Source organism: Eubalaena glacialis, chromosome X (genome assembly GCF_028564815.1).
Source record: "Eubalaena glacialis isolate mEubGla1 chromosome X, mEubGla1.1.hap2.+ XY, whole genome shotgun sequence".
Taxonomy (NCBI): domain Eukaryota; kingdom Metazoa; phylum Chordata; class Mammalia; order Artiodactyla; family Balaenidae; genus Eubalaena; species Eubalaena glacialis.
In genome coordinates this window covers 33,123,618-33,138,003 of record NC_083736.1, presented here as the reverse complement: position 1 = coordinate 33,138,003, position 14,386 = coordinate 33,123,618, and the positions used below count along the sequence as shown (strand labels likewise).

The window sequence follows — 14,386 nt, the reverse complement described above, 5'->3', positions numbered from 1 at the left end:
ATATAGTTGCAAAAGTCCTCAAAGAAATATTAGCAAACTGAATCCAACAATACATAAAAAGGATCATACACCTTGAATGAGTTGGATTCATTCCAGGGTCACAAGGATGGTTCAACATATGCAAATCAATCAATGTGAAAGAACACATTAAAAAAAGAAAAGACAAAAACCACATGATCATCTCAATAGATGCAGAAAAAGCATTTGACAAAATTCAACATCCATTCATGATAAAAACTCTCACCAAAGTGGGTATAGAGGGAACATATCTTAACATAATAAAGGCCATTTACACAAACCCACAGCCAACATAATACTCAACGGTGAAAAGCTGAAAGCCTTCCTACTAAATTCAGGAACAAGACAAGGATGCCCACTCTCATTGCTTCTATTCAACATAGTATTGAAAATCTTAGCCACAGAAATCAAACAAGAAAAAGAAATAAAAGGTATCCAAATTGGAAGGGAAGAGGTAAAACTTTCATTATTTGCAGATGACATGATACTCTATTATAGATAACACTACAGACTCCACACAAAAACTATTAGAATAAGTGAATTCCATAAGGAAGTATGATACAAGATTAATATATAGAAATCTGTTGCATTTCTTTATACTAATAATGAAATATTAGGAAGAGAAAGTAAAAAAATCTCGTTTAAAAACACACAACACCCACCCCCGAAAAAAAATGCCTAGAAATAAACTTAACCAAGGAGGTAAAAGACCTATACACTGAAAAATATAAAACAGTGATAAAGGAAACTGAAGATGATACAAAGAAATGGAAAGATATCCCATGCTCTTGGATTGGAATAATTAATATTGCTAAATGACCATACTACCCAAAGCAGTCTACAGATTTATTGCAATTCCTATCAAAATACCCATGACATTTTCCACAGAACTAGAGAAAATAATCCTAAAATTTATATGGAACCACAAAAGATCCAGAATTGTCGAAGTGTTCTTGAGAAATAAAAACAAAGCTGGAGTTATCACCCTCCCAGACTTCAGACTATACTACAAAGCTATAGTAATCAAAACAGTATTGTACTGGCACAAAAAGAGACACATAGATCAATGGAACAGGACAGAGAGCCCAGAAATAAACCCATGCACTTATGGTCAATTAATCTACAACAAAGGAGGCAAGAATATACAATGGAGAAAAGACAGTCTCCTCAATAAGTGGTGCTGGGAAAACTGGACAACTACATGTAAAAGAATGAAATTAGAACATTCTCTCACACCACATACAAAAATAAACTCAAAATGGATTAAAGGCCTAAATGTAAGACTGGAAACCCCAAAACTCCTGGAAGGAAACAAAAGCAGAAAACTCTTGGACATAAACTGTAGCAATATTTTTTGGATCTGTCTCCTAGAGTAATGGAAACAAAAGCAAAAATAAACACATGGGACCTAATTAAACTTAAAAGCTTTTGCACAGCAAAGGAAACCACTGACAAAATGAAAAGACAACCTCCTGAATGGGAGAAAATATTTGCAACTGCTAAGACCAATACGTGGTTAATATCCAAAATATATAAACAGCTCATACAACTCAATATCAAAGATACAAAAAACCCAATTAAAAAATGGGCAGAAAATATGAATGGACATTTTTCCAAAGAAGACATACAACAGGCACATGAAAAGATGCTTCACATCACTAATCATCAAAGAAATGCAAATCAAAACCAAATGAAATATCACCTCACACCTGTCAGAATGGCTATCACCAAAAACACCACAAATAACAAAGGCTGGGGAGGATGTGGAGAAAAAGGAACCCTAGTACACTGGGAATGTAAATTGGCACAGCCACTATGGAAATCAGTGTGGAACTTCATCAAAAAACTAAAAATCGAGCTCCCATATGATCCAGCAATTCCACTCGTGGGTATATATCTGAAGAAAATGAAAACACTAATTTGAAAAGATACATGTACCTCAAAGTTCATAGCATTATTATTTACAAAAGGCCAGATATAGAAGCAACCTAAATGTCTATCAACAGATTAATGGATAAAGAAGAAATGGTATACACACACACACACACACACACACACACACACACAAATGGAATATTACTCAGCATAAAAAAGAATGAAATTTTGCCATTTGCAACAACTTTGATGGACCTGGAGGGTATTATGCTTAGTGAAATAAATCAGACAGAGGAAGACAAATACTGTATATCACTTTTATGTAGAATCTAAAAAATCAAAAAATGAATGAATATAATGAACAGATATAGAAAACAAACTACTGGTTACCAGTGGGGAAAGGGAAGGCAGGAGGGACAAGATAGTGGTAGGAGATTAAGGGGAGCTACAAGGATATATTGTACAGCACAGGGAGTATACCTAATATTTTATAATAACTTTAAATGGAATATAATCTATAAAAATACTGACTAATATTTGAAACTTGAAACTAATATAATATTGTAAATCAATCAACTGTATTTCAATTAAAAAGGAAATAAACTTTAAAAATGTACAGTTTTTGGTTAAGATTTTCATAGACATTAGAATATGTTAAAATAATAAGTTCTATAGATAAAAATGAAGCAAATAAATCAGATTTTCATAATAGCAGTATAAAATGACCTACTAATTTATATAGCTCTTAAATTTCATTCAGAAACCATGTGCTACTGATGCTATTTGAAATATATTTGTATTTTCATATTTTAATTTCTTCTTGTGTTATTTACGTAAGAAAAATAACTTTAAGGCATGAGAGTTCTAAAAGCAGTGTTCATTAATCCTAGTTTTCTGAGTTTCATAGGAGATTTCATGCTGTGAAAAAGTAAGAATTATAAAAGTACATTTTTAGAACTGTGATATTAGAACTATCATCCCAGCTGTGAGTCAATGGCATTTATTGTGTACTGATTTATACTGGAAACCAACAGATTGTTGTCACTGCATTCTTAGCAGAACTTAGCCAAATGATTTGGTTGGATGAACTAACTGTAATCCTATAAAATATGAACCAGCAAAAGATTAACACAATATATTTGGAAGTGAAGTTATACAGAAAGGATGTATCATAGTAAACGTGTTAACATAAGAATAATTGATTTGCATAGATATAGATCAATTATCACTATAATTCTTAGCTTTATATGGTTCTAAAATATTACTATTCTTAGACAATCTGTTGGAGGAAAGTAGAGAAATTGCAGAGGTCTACATGCAGGGCCTGAAGTTCATAAAAAGAGTAATAATAATTTCTGGCTGTTTTAATTAAAAGACATACTGATTCTGTAAATTTATAATGCATAAAACAAATTTACACACTCACTTCCTCACACTGCTATAAAAAGCATCTGGTCTCTTTTTTTTTTTTTTTTTAATGTCAATTTCTTATTAATTTATTTATTTTTATATTAATTTTTGGCTGTGTTGGGTCTTCGTTTCTGTGCGAGGGCTTTCTCCAGTTGTGGCAAGCAGGGGCCACTCCTCATCGCGGTGCGCGGGCCTCTCACCATCGCGGCCTCCCCCGCTGCGGAGCACAGGCTCCAGACGCGCAAGCTCAGTAGTTGTGGCTCACGGGCCCAGTCGCTCCGCGGCATGTGGGATCTTCCCAGACCAGGGCTCGAACCCGTGTCCCCTGCATTGGCAGGCAGATTCTCAACCACTGCGCCACCAGGGAAGCCCCTTCTTTTTTTTTTAAATTAATTAATTATTTTTTTTGGCTGCACTGTGGGGCTTGTGGGATCTTAGTTCCCCGACCAGGGATCAAACCCAGGCCCCCTGCAATGGAAGCACAGATTCCTAACCACTGGACCGCCAGGGAATTCCCAAAAAGCATCTGGTTTCTTTCCCATCTTCTGATGCTGCTGCCCTGCACTGCACTTTTCAGTTTTGGAGTCTGACTGGGTAGTTTTCAGCCTGGAGAACCACTGACCTAGCTGCTTGGAGGAGCCCTTCCAGAAGGCTTTAAACCACCCAGACACAGAGTGTATACTTTATATGCAGGACCATTGAGGCAAAAGTTGATAAGGAAGTGGATGTTCACACAGTCTCAAAGTCTCATCCACACGTTAGTTATTAATTACCAAAGGGAAAGATAGCTTTAATATGAAGATGTCTGTTATCTTATACCATAACCAGGTAACTGTGGGATAGGAAAGATAATTTTTCCTCTACCTTTCTAGGTTCTTGGCTGAGACACCCTTGTAATAAAGGACAGGTTAACAGGTGTCAACCTAAACAAAGAGGTAAACTGAGGGAAGCTCAAATGACCTGAAATCAAGTTTATCTGGGAAGAGCAGAGAAATTGTAATTTGGGAAAAGCGTGCTATAGCAAGTAACAGGCAAGTCTGTTGAGGGTTTGGGGTCAGCTGTATTTATGGGCAAGGAGCAAAAAGAAGGGGAAGTCCAGCCAAAGTGTAAGCAGTAAGTTCATTGGCTTGAGGATGGGGAGAGATTCTTGGTGGATGTTCATTGGTCAAGAGATAAGGCTTAGGGCTTCCCTGGTGGCGCAGTGGTTAAGAATCCGCCTGCCAATGCAGGGGACACAGGTTCGAGCCCTGGTCCGGGAAGATCCCACATGCCACGGAGCAACTAAGCCCGTGCGCCACAACCACTGAGCCTGAGTGCCACAACTACTGAGCCTGCGTGCCTAGAGCCTGTGCTCCACAACAAGAGAAGCCACCACAATAAGAAGCCCGTGCACCGCAACGAAGAGTAGCCCCAGCTCGCCGCAACTAGAGAAAGCCCATGCGCAGCAACAAAGACCCAACGCAGCCAAAAATAAATAAATAAATAAGTTTATTAAAAAAAATAAAAAAGAGATAAGGCTTAGTCTTCTGTAAATCAGGCGTTAATGGGAAATCAGTCTCTCAGCTCTTAAACTCTATTCTTCTGAGGATGCATGCATGACATTCTCCATATCAAATCCTGTGGTTCCATTTTAGATAGAAATCCTTTCATAGAGGAGAAAAACAGAAGTTTAATAACATGTATACCTCCTGTATACATGGGAGAGACCCAGGAAAACTGAGTAACTCCCTGAAATGGTCTGAGCCACCACTTTAAATACCATCTCCAGCTAAAGACAAAAGAAGATGCTGGGGGGTGGGGTGGATGCCAGTTATGGGAAGCTGCTGGGAAAATCACATTAAACAAGGGTAAGGTTGTTATACAGATTTAAGTCCCAGCCTTCTCCACAGATAAGAGATTCTAGAGATTTAGAGCCATCCTTCTCTTTCTGGTACAGTGAGGGAGACACCCTTACAAAATAGAGATTTCCTTTATAAATACATTATAAAAGTCTCTTACAAAAGGGAAACTTCTAGTCTGTTTTCAGAGTTTCTCCTGTGTCTGCTGTTTATTAAAAATAATCAGCCTAAAATAATCCTTATTCCAAAGAGGCATATTTTGGGGTGGCAAATTCTGCTCCCCTCATGACAAAACTCAGCATCACTAATAATGTGGCACTGTGACCTGCAGTACTTCCTGATGAGATGCTATGTGAATTTTACAATAGCCCATAGGGAATTTTCTTGCCATGAAAGTTTAAACTCATCCAGTCATGAGAGGGAAATCAGAGCACTGGCTTCCTCTCTTCAAGAATGTCAATGCCATGAAAGATCAAACAATTGATTGTACTGGATTAAAGGAAACTAAATTCAAAGATATGGAAGCAACCTAAGTGCCCATCGACAGGTGAATGGATAAAGAAGATGTGGTACATATACACAATGGAACATTGCTCATCCATAAAAGAGAATGAAATCCTGCCATTTTTGACAACATGGATGGATCTTAGAGAGTATTATGCTAAGTGAAATAAGTCAGACAGAGAAAGACAAACACCATATGATTTCACTTATATGTGGAATAGAAAAAATAAAACAAATGAACAAACATTACAAAACAGAAATAGAGTCATAGGTACAGAGAATAAACAAGTGGGGGGGTGAGTGAAATAGGTGAGGGAAATTAAGAGGTACAAACTTCCAATTATAAAATAAATGAGTCCCAAGATGAAATGTACAGTGGGGAATATAGTCAGTAAATGGGTGCAGCCACTATGGAAAACAGTGTGGGGGGTTCTCAAAAAACTAAAAATACACCTACCATGTGACCCAGCAATCCCACTCCTGAGTATATATCCAAAAAAAACAAAAACTCTAATTCGAAAAGATACATCCACCCCACTGTTCACAGCAACATTATTTACAATTGCCAAGATATGGAAGCAACCTAAGTGTTCATCAACAGATGAATGGATAAAGAAGATATGGTATAGAGGGCGGAGTCAAGATGGCAGAGTAAGAGGACATGGAGTTCGCATCTCCTCACAACTAGGGCACCTACTAGGGGCTGGTGGGGGACATTGAACACTTAAGGGGACGGGAGGAACCCCTGAGCGACCAGGTAGGATGTGGAGGGAGTGAAGGGGGAGATGTGGAGGTGGGATGGGACTGGCGCCCCTGAGGGGTGGCTAGGGGAGGGGAGGTGTTCAAACGCTCAGAGGGACCCACTTAGTGTGAGGGGATCAACAGGGACAGGGAGAGACCCTCGGGGGATCGGAGGATCGGAAGGGAACATGGCCAGTGTTTCCCCTGCCCACTCAGACCCTGAGGAGCCTGCTGAGGTCCAGGCCTGATCCTCCACCCTCCGAGGCCCCCTCCAGCTGCAAGGGTACTGCGGGAGTGGGAGGGACGGCAGGGGGGGAGGAAAAGTAGAGGCAAAACCAGATCTGTGACCCTGAGGGGCATCTTGGGGAGAGGAGGGGCCACGCTCAGGAAGGGCCCACTCAGGGTGAGGGGAATCAGCAGTGACTGGAAGGGAATGCCCACTCGGGCCCCAGTGAGCCTGCTGGGGTCCCGGGCCTAAACATCCACAGTCTGAGGCCCCCTCTGGCCACACTGGGTCTAAGTCCCAACCCTGAGGGCCTTTTCCAGCTGTGTGGGTCCTGACATAGGCCCCACCCCTTTGTTAACCCCACCCCTGCCTAAGCCACGCCCCCGCCTAAGCCCCACCCCCTCACAGCCAAGGCCTTTTCTGGCCTTTTTTTTTTTTTTTTTTTTTAAAGTGAACTTTAAAGATCAGATTTATTTGGAGAAAACAAAAAACCCCACAACCTAAAGGATGGGATTTTACATCTCAAGACATCTCCCAGGTATTAAGTCTACAGATTACAAATCATTTTCATAGAAGATATTTTTGTACAAATTTTACATGTATTGAGGAGCGGGTCATAAATCCCTGTTTGTTTTAACAGGGTGGCAGGGTAGAGGAATGGGGGAAAAAACAGCTTTTTTGGACACATCTATTTGGAAGGAGCAGACATGAAGAGGGCAAACCCTACTTTTTCATCATCTATAGCAAATGGTTAAAAAAAAATACCCTCTCAACCTTGGGTATCTCTAAAAGCCACTTCCTAGCTACTACCCACTCCAAGCCCATTATTTAAAGTTACTTCACTTGGTATGTCTTTTATGTCCACTGGGTAAATGATTCATTATGCTCACCGCTGCAGCACTCATAAACCAACACCCCTGCACGGCTGTAAAGGGTCTAACCTAGGACTGATGCGAGAAGAGGCCAAGATGTCTTTTCTCTGCAGGTACCAATATTGCCTGTAAGGACACCATCTGTTGAGCTGACAGTACCAAGGTGCACATAAAAGCAGGCAAGTAAAGCTACTGTGTTGCAAGAGAAGCCAGGACCTTGTGAAATTGTTCTTCTCCATTATCATTTATTCTCTCAAGGGGATGCTAAAAAAACAGAACCAAAAAAACCACACATTGGTCTAAGCCACATTATAAATCCAAACATTGGTGTGGGATTTCACTTGGAGTGAAGGAAACTTTTATTTTTTAAAAAGCCCCTCAAACCCCAATCAAGGTTGTGAGAAAGGCTCCCAATTTAACCACCCTCGCTCACCACCTAAGACTGGTAATTCTAAAGTTTTCTGAGGTGTAAAAGGGGTCAAAGCAGCAGGAGCACGAATGGCTGGAGGGAAGGAGTGTCAAAACATGAAGGAGCCAAGATTTGCTTGAGAAAAAGCAGTGATGATTCCTCATTGGACAGCTCCCAGGGGCTCTAGAGAATGCTTAGGAGGTCAAGTATGTGACTTAAGTAGAAGCTGCCTGTGGGAAGGTTAACAGGAAAGAGTAGCATGAGGAACATAAGACGATGACAAGAGTCTAAATTTTTAAAGCTTTAAGATTTCAACAGAATGTGGATATATTTGAACTTTCAGAAGGGATAGTGTTTAAGAAAGGGTGAAACCAGGACACATAAAAGACCTGGGAATTCCCACAACCCTAAGTGCTTCCTGCTCCAGGAGGTAAACGATTATGTGTTTATTGGAGGTCATACCATTTTCCCTGTTACTGGTGCAAAATAATTCATCAAATCCCCAAGCTTCTTTTCAAACCACGATTTCCCCATTTACTTTGGTCACCAAACAGTCCTATTCTTCAGTGGCCTGTAGACTCACTCCCACCTACCCCCCTGGGGGGCACAAATGAAGGAACTCCCCCTTAGGCTGGCCCCAGTAACTCAGAATTAAATAAGAGGTGGGGCTGGCAGCCTCCTGGAGACTAAAACAACATCAGAGACTAAACCTACCTTGCCAAGAATGGAGAATTTATTCAGATACTGTTTGCGAATTCATGTATGCCACAACAGGATAAGAATTAAAGGTAGAAACCTCACACTCTTCCTCATACCTGCCTACTGCCCAACTAGATTCCAGACACTGCATCACTATCACTGCCATCTTGCTAAACGGAGGCCCCTAGGCACTAATCACACAGGCAACTGCACGTGTCATAAAAATGCACCACAACTTTAAACTTACAGCATTCAAAGCTGTACGTCTCTCTCTGGCTACATTGGTGATTCTCCAGTTAGTTCAATATTTTAAAGGCTGCAGCAGCATGCAAAAGAATTTCATTTCGTTTCTTTTTTTTAAAAAAAAAAGTTAAGAAAGGTCTCCAGGAGATGGTGAGTTTTATTTTGTCTTGTCTGGATAGAGGTGTGATTTGCTCTCGAATGTTCCAGGGTGGTGAGAGACTAGGAGAAAGCACAGAATGCAGAGGTCTATTCGGTGTAATCTTCTCCCTCATTTTCATCTTCACCATCAACGGCAAGAGCAGCATACTTGCTTGCAGAACTGAACTTAGAGGCTGGATTTTCTTCAGCTTTCTTTGGCTCAGGTGCAGATCTGGAGTCTTGATCCTTTTTGCCATCTTTCCTATCTGACTCCTTCCAGTGGTCTTTGTTCCCTCCATCTCCTGGACCACGGCTGGAATTTCCACTTTGGCCTTTTGGGGCACTCACCCCATCTACTTTATTTTCATCTGCTTTCCTTACTGGTCCTTCCTCAGATGGTTGAGCTGGAACTACTTTCCCTCCACCACTTGTAGGGGACTGCTGCTCTGTGTCTGAGCTCTGAGATCGAGCAGGAGGGTTAGAACTTCACTTCACCCAAGCATTCTCCTTTGGTGGAGGGGCTGGCATTACCTTTAGAGGCTACTCAGGTTTGGGAGGCTTAGAAGTTGGAGACTGACAGTCTTCCTCTTTATTGAGTGTTTCATTTTCTAGAGACTTCTCACTCTCCCTCCTTTGTGCATCCTGGTCTGACTTACTTCTGCCAGATGTGGCTGAGGTCCCCGTTTGTGATGACTCACTTCCTGTCCTCGATCGTTCCCGTTCCTGAGTTTCTTCACTTCGCCAGCTTGGGTGTCTCTCCCGAGGCCGTCGTTCTAGTTTTGGCTCATCCAGCTGACACTGGAGTTTCTCCTGTTCCTTCTGTAGCCGCTCTTCTACTTCTCGTTCTCTAGCAGCTGTGTCAACAGGCTTTGCTCCTCCAAAGATAGAGGCTGCTCGACTGGACTGGGATGTGCTAGCAGAGGAATCATCTTCCTTAGGAGTACTCCGAGGCTTTAGGTTCATTTTGGGTCTTTGGGGGGGACCTCTATCATCACGCCTATAATCATCCCGAGAGTAATCATCTCTGGAGCTCCATGACCGGTCATCTCGTCTGTCATATCTGTCTTCATAGCGGTCCCCACCTCCTCTGAAGTCGTCATCCCTACGGTACCCACTACCAAATGCTCTTCTGCCACTGCCTATCCTGGAATCATAGCCTCTATCATAGTCTCTGCTGCCTCGGTCATCATAGCGATCTCGGCCCCCGTATCGATCCATGTCCCGGCGTGGGCCATCACGGTAACTGTCCCGATACCCATCACGATATCGGTCTGAATCATAACGATCTCAAAACTTGTCTCCAAAGCTATCATCACCTCTTCTAGGTGGGTAGTCATCAAAGCTGTCTGTAGCAGGACGGGCCCTCCAGTCTGTATCTGTTTTGTCAGAATCCCGATTTCTATCTCGGCCAAAAGAACGATCATCCCTGTCTTTATCCTGTGCTTGATCAGCAACGTCCACTCGAATTCTCCTGTTACCTAGAGACTCTTCATTGAGGCTCAGGGCACTGAGCAAGGAATCCAGGTCCTCAAACTCAGCGTAACCAAAACCTTTCAACCTCTCAGGATTGCTGGGTTCACGTGGTAAACGCACTGCACTGATATTTAATCCTCTAAAGAATTCCTTAATGGAGTCTTCTGTCACATCATAGGGCAGGTTCCCTAGAAAAGCAGTGTAGGGTGGTGATTTGGGAAGACGGCTCCGGTCGATATTGGGTTCCCGAGCAGCCCGTGGAGCAGTGGGCCAGATGGAACGGTCAATTGGAGGTGCCCTATACACGTCATCATCATTACTATGCCAAGTGGTTGAAACATCTCCTTCTAGGTCATCTGTTTCATCAGCCCAGCTGACTGGTTTGGGGACATAGGTGCTTCCTCCACCAGTCCCTCCATCCTCAGCCAGGAAGTCTGTTAGGGAGATAGTCTTCCCCTTCTTATTCTTCTTTCTTGCTGAGGTCGCCATGTTCTGGCCTTTTTTTTTTTTCTTGCTATCGTGGCTCTGTTTTATCTTGTTGCTGTTGGTTCACTTATATTTTTATTTTTTCTAATACATTTTAATTTTTCTATTTGTACTTTATTTTTCATTCTTTGTTAACGCTCTGCTCTTTTTTTTTTTTTTTTTTTTTTGCCATGCCATGCAGCTTGCAGGATCTTGGTTCACAGGCTGGGAGTTGGGCCTGAGCTCCTGTGGTGGGAGTGCTGAGTCCAAACCACTGGACTAACAGAGTACCTCAGACCCCAGGGAATATTAATCAGAGTGAGGTCTCCTGGAGGTCCTTATCTCAGCACCAAGACCTGGCTTTACCCAACTGCCTACAAATTCCAGTGCTGGAAGCCTCAGGCCAAACAACCAGTAAGACAGGAACACAGCCCCACCCATCAAAAAAAACGAGACGACAAAAAAATATATTACAGATGAAGGAGCAAGGCAAAAACTTACACAACCAAATAAATGAAGAGGAAATAGGCAACCTACCTGAAAAAGAATTCAGAGAAATGATAGTAAAGATGATTCAAAATCTCAGAAATAGAATGGAAGCATGGATTGAGAAAATACAAGAAATGTTTAACAAAGCCCTAGAATAATTAAAGAACAAAAAAACTGATGAACAACACTATAACTGAAATGAAAAATACACGAGAAGGAATCAATAGCAGAATAACTGAGGCAGAAGAACGAATAAGTGAGCTGGAAGGAAGAATGGTGGAAATAACTGTTGAGGAGAAGAATAAAGAAAAAAGAATGAAAGGAATTGAGGACAGTCTCAGAGACCTCTGGGACAACATTAAACACAACAACATTCGAATTATAGGGGTCCCAGAAGAAGAAGAGAAAGAGAAAGGGTCTGAGAAAATATTTGAAGAGATTATAGTCGAAAACGTCCCTAACATGGGAAAGGAAATAGCCATCCAAGTCCAGGAAGTGCAGAGAGTTCGATACAGGATAAACCCTAGGAGAAACACACCTAGACACATATTAGTCAAACTAACATAAATTAAATTCAAAGAAAACATATTAAAAGCAGCAAGGGAAAAGCAACAAAGAACATACAAGGGAATCCCTATAAGGCTGTCAGCTGATTTTTCAGCAGACACTCTGCCAGCCAGAAGGGAGTGGCAGGATATATTTAAAGTGATGAAAGGAAAAAACCTACAACCAAGATTACTCTACCCAGCAAGGATCTCATTCAGATTAGACGGAGAAATCAAAAACTTTACAGACAAGCAAAAGCTAAGACAATTCAGCACCACCATACCAGCTTTACAACAAATGCTAAAGGAACTTCTCTAGGTGGGAAACACAAGAGAAGAAAATGACCTACAAAAACAAACCCAAAGCAATTAAGGATATGGTAATAGGAACATACATATCAATAACTACCTTGAATGTAAATGGATTAAATGCTCCAACCAAAAGACACAGACTGGCTGAATGGATCCAAAAACAAGACCCATATATATGCTGTCTACAGGAGACCCACTTCAGACCCAGGGACACATACAGACTGAAAGTGATGGGATGGACAAAGATACTCCACGCAAATGGAAATCAAAAGAAAGCTGGAGTAGCAATACTCATATCAGATAAAATAGACTTTAAAATAAAGACTGTTACAAGAGACAAAGAAGGACACTACATAATGATCAAGGGATCAATCCAAGAAGAAGATATAACAATTGTAAATATTTATGCAACCAACATAGGAGCACCTCAGTACATAAGGCAAATGCTAACAGCCATACAAGAGGAAATCGACAGTAACACAGTCATAGTAGGGGACTTTAACACCCCACTTTCACCAATGGACAGATCATCCAGACAGAAATTTAATAAGGAAACACAAGCTTTAAGTGACACAATAGACCAGATAGATTTAATTGATATTTTTCGGACATTCCACCCGAAAGCAGAAGAATACACTTTCTTCTCAAGTGCACATGGAACATTCTACAAAATAGATCACACCTTGGGTCAAAAATTAAGCCTTGGAAAATTTTAGAAAATTGGAATTGTATCAAGCATCTTTTCCGACCAAAATTCTATGAGATTAGAAATTAATTACAGGAACAAAAAATGTAAAAAATGCAAACTCTTAGAGGCTAAACAGTGCTCTGCTAAATAACCAAGATGTCACTGAAGAAATCAAAGAGGATATAAAAAATACATAGAAACAAATGACAATGAAAACACAATGACCCAAAACCTATGGACACAGAAAAACAGTTCTAAGAGGGAAGTTTATAGCAATTCAGTTTCATCTCAAGAAACAAGAAACATCTCAAATAAACAATCTAACCTTACACTTAAAGCAATTAGAGAAAGAAGAACCAAAAAAACCCGAAGTTAGTAGAAGGAAAGAAATCATAAAGATCAGAGCAGAAATAAATGAAATAGAAACAAAGAAAACAATAGCAAAGGTTAATAAAACCAAAGTTGGTTCGTTGAGAAGATAAACAAAATTGATAAACCTTTAGCCAGACTCACCAAGAAAAAAGGGAGAGGACTCTAATCAATAAAATTAGAAATGAAAAAGGAGAAATTATGACTGACACCACAGAAATACAAAGGATCAGAAGAAACTACTTCAAGCAACTATATGCCCATAAAATGGACAACCTGGAAGAAACAGACAAATAACTAGGAAGAATTAGAAAATATAAACAGACCAATCACAAGTAATGAAATTGAAACTGTAATAAAATATCTTCCAACAAACAAAAGCCCAGGACCAGATGGCTGCACAGGCGAATTCTATCAAACATTAGAGAAGAGCTAACACCTATCCTTCTCAAACTCTTCCAAAAAATTGCAGAGGGAGGAACACTCCCAAACTCATTCTACGAGGCCACCATCACCCTGACACCAAAACCAGACAAAGATATCACAAAAAAAAGAAAATTACAGACCAATATCACTGATGAACATAGATGCAAAATCCTCAATACTAGCAAACAGAATCCAACAACACATTAAAAGGATCATATACCGTGATCAAGTGGGATTTATCCCAGGGATGCAAGGATTCTTCAATATACACAGATCAATCAATGTGATACACCCTATTAACAAGCTGAAGAATAAAAACCATATGATCATCTCAATAGATGCAGAAAAAGCTTTCAACAAAATTCAACACCCATTTATGATAAAAACTCTCCAGAAAATGGGCATAGAAGGAACCTATCTCAACAAAATAAAGGCCATATATGACAAACCCACAGCAAACATCATTCTCAATGGTGAAAACCTGAAAGCGTTTCCTCTAAGATCAGGAACAAGACAAGGATGTCCACTCTCACCACTCTTATTCAACATAGTTTTGGAAGTCCTAGCCACGGCAATCAGAGAAGAAAAAGAAATAAAAGGAATCCAAATAGGAAAAGAAGAAGGAAACTGTCACTGTTTGCAGATG

At 40.6% G+C, this 14,386-nt stretch overlaps 1 pseudogene; it reads right to left on the bottom strand.

The window, feature by feature from the left end:
* Positions 1 to 7,063: 7,063 nt before the first annotated feature.
* Positions 7,064 to 10,935, bottom strand: LOC133082197 (eukaryotic translation initiation factor 4B-like; annotated as a pseudogene).
* Positions 10,936 to 14,386: the final 3,451 nt, after the last annotated feature.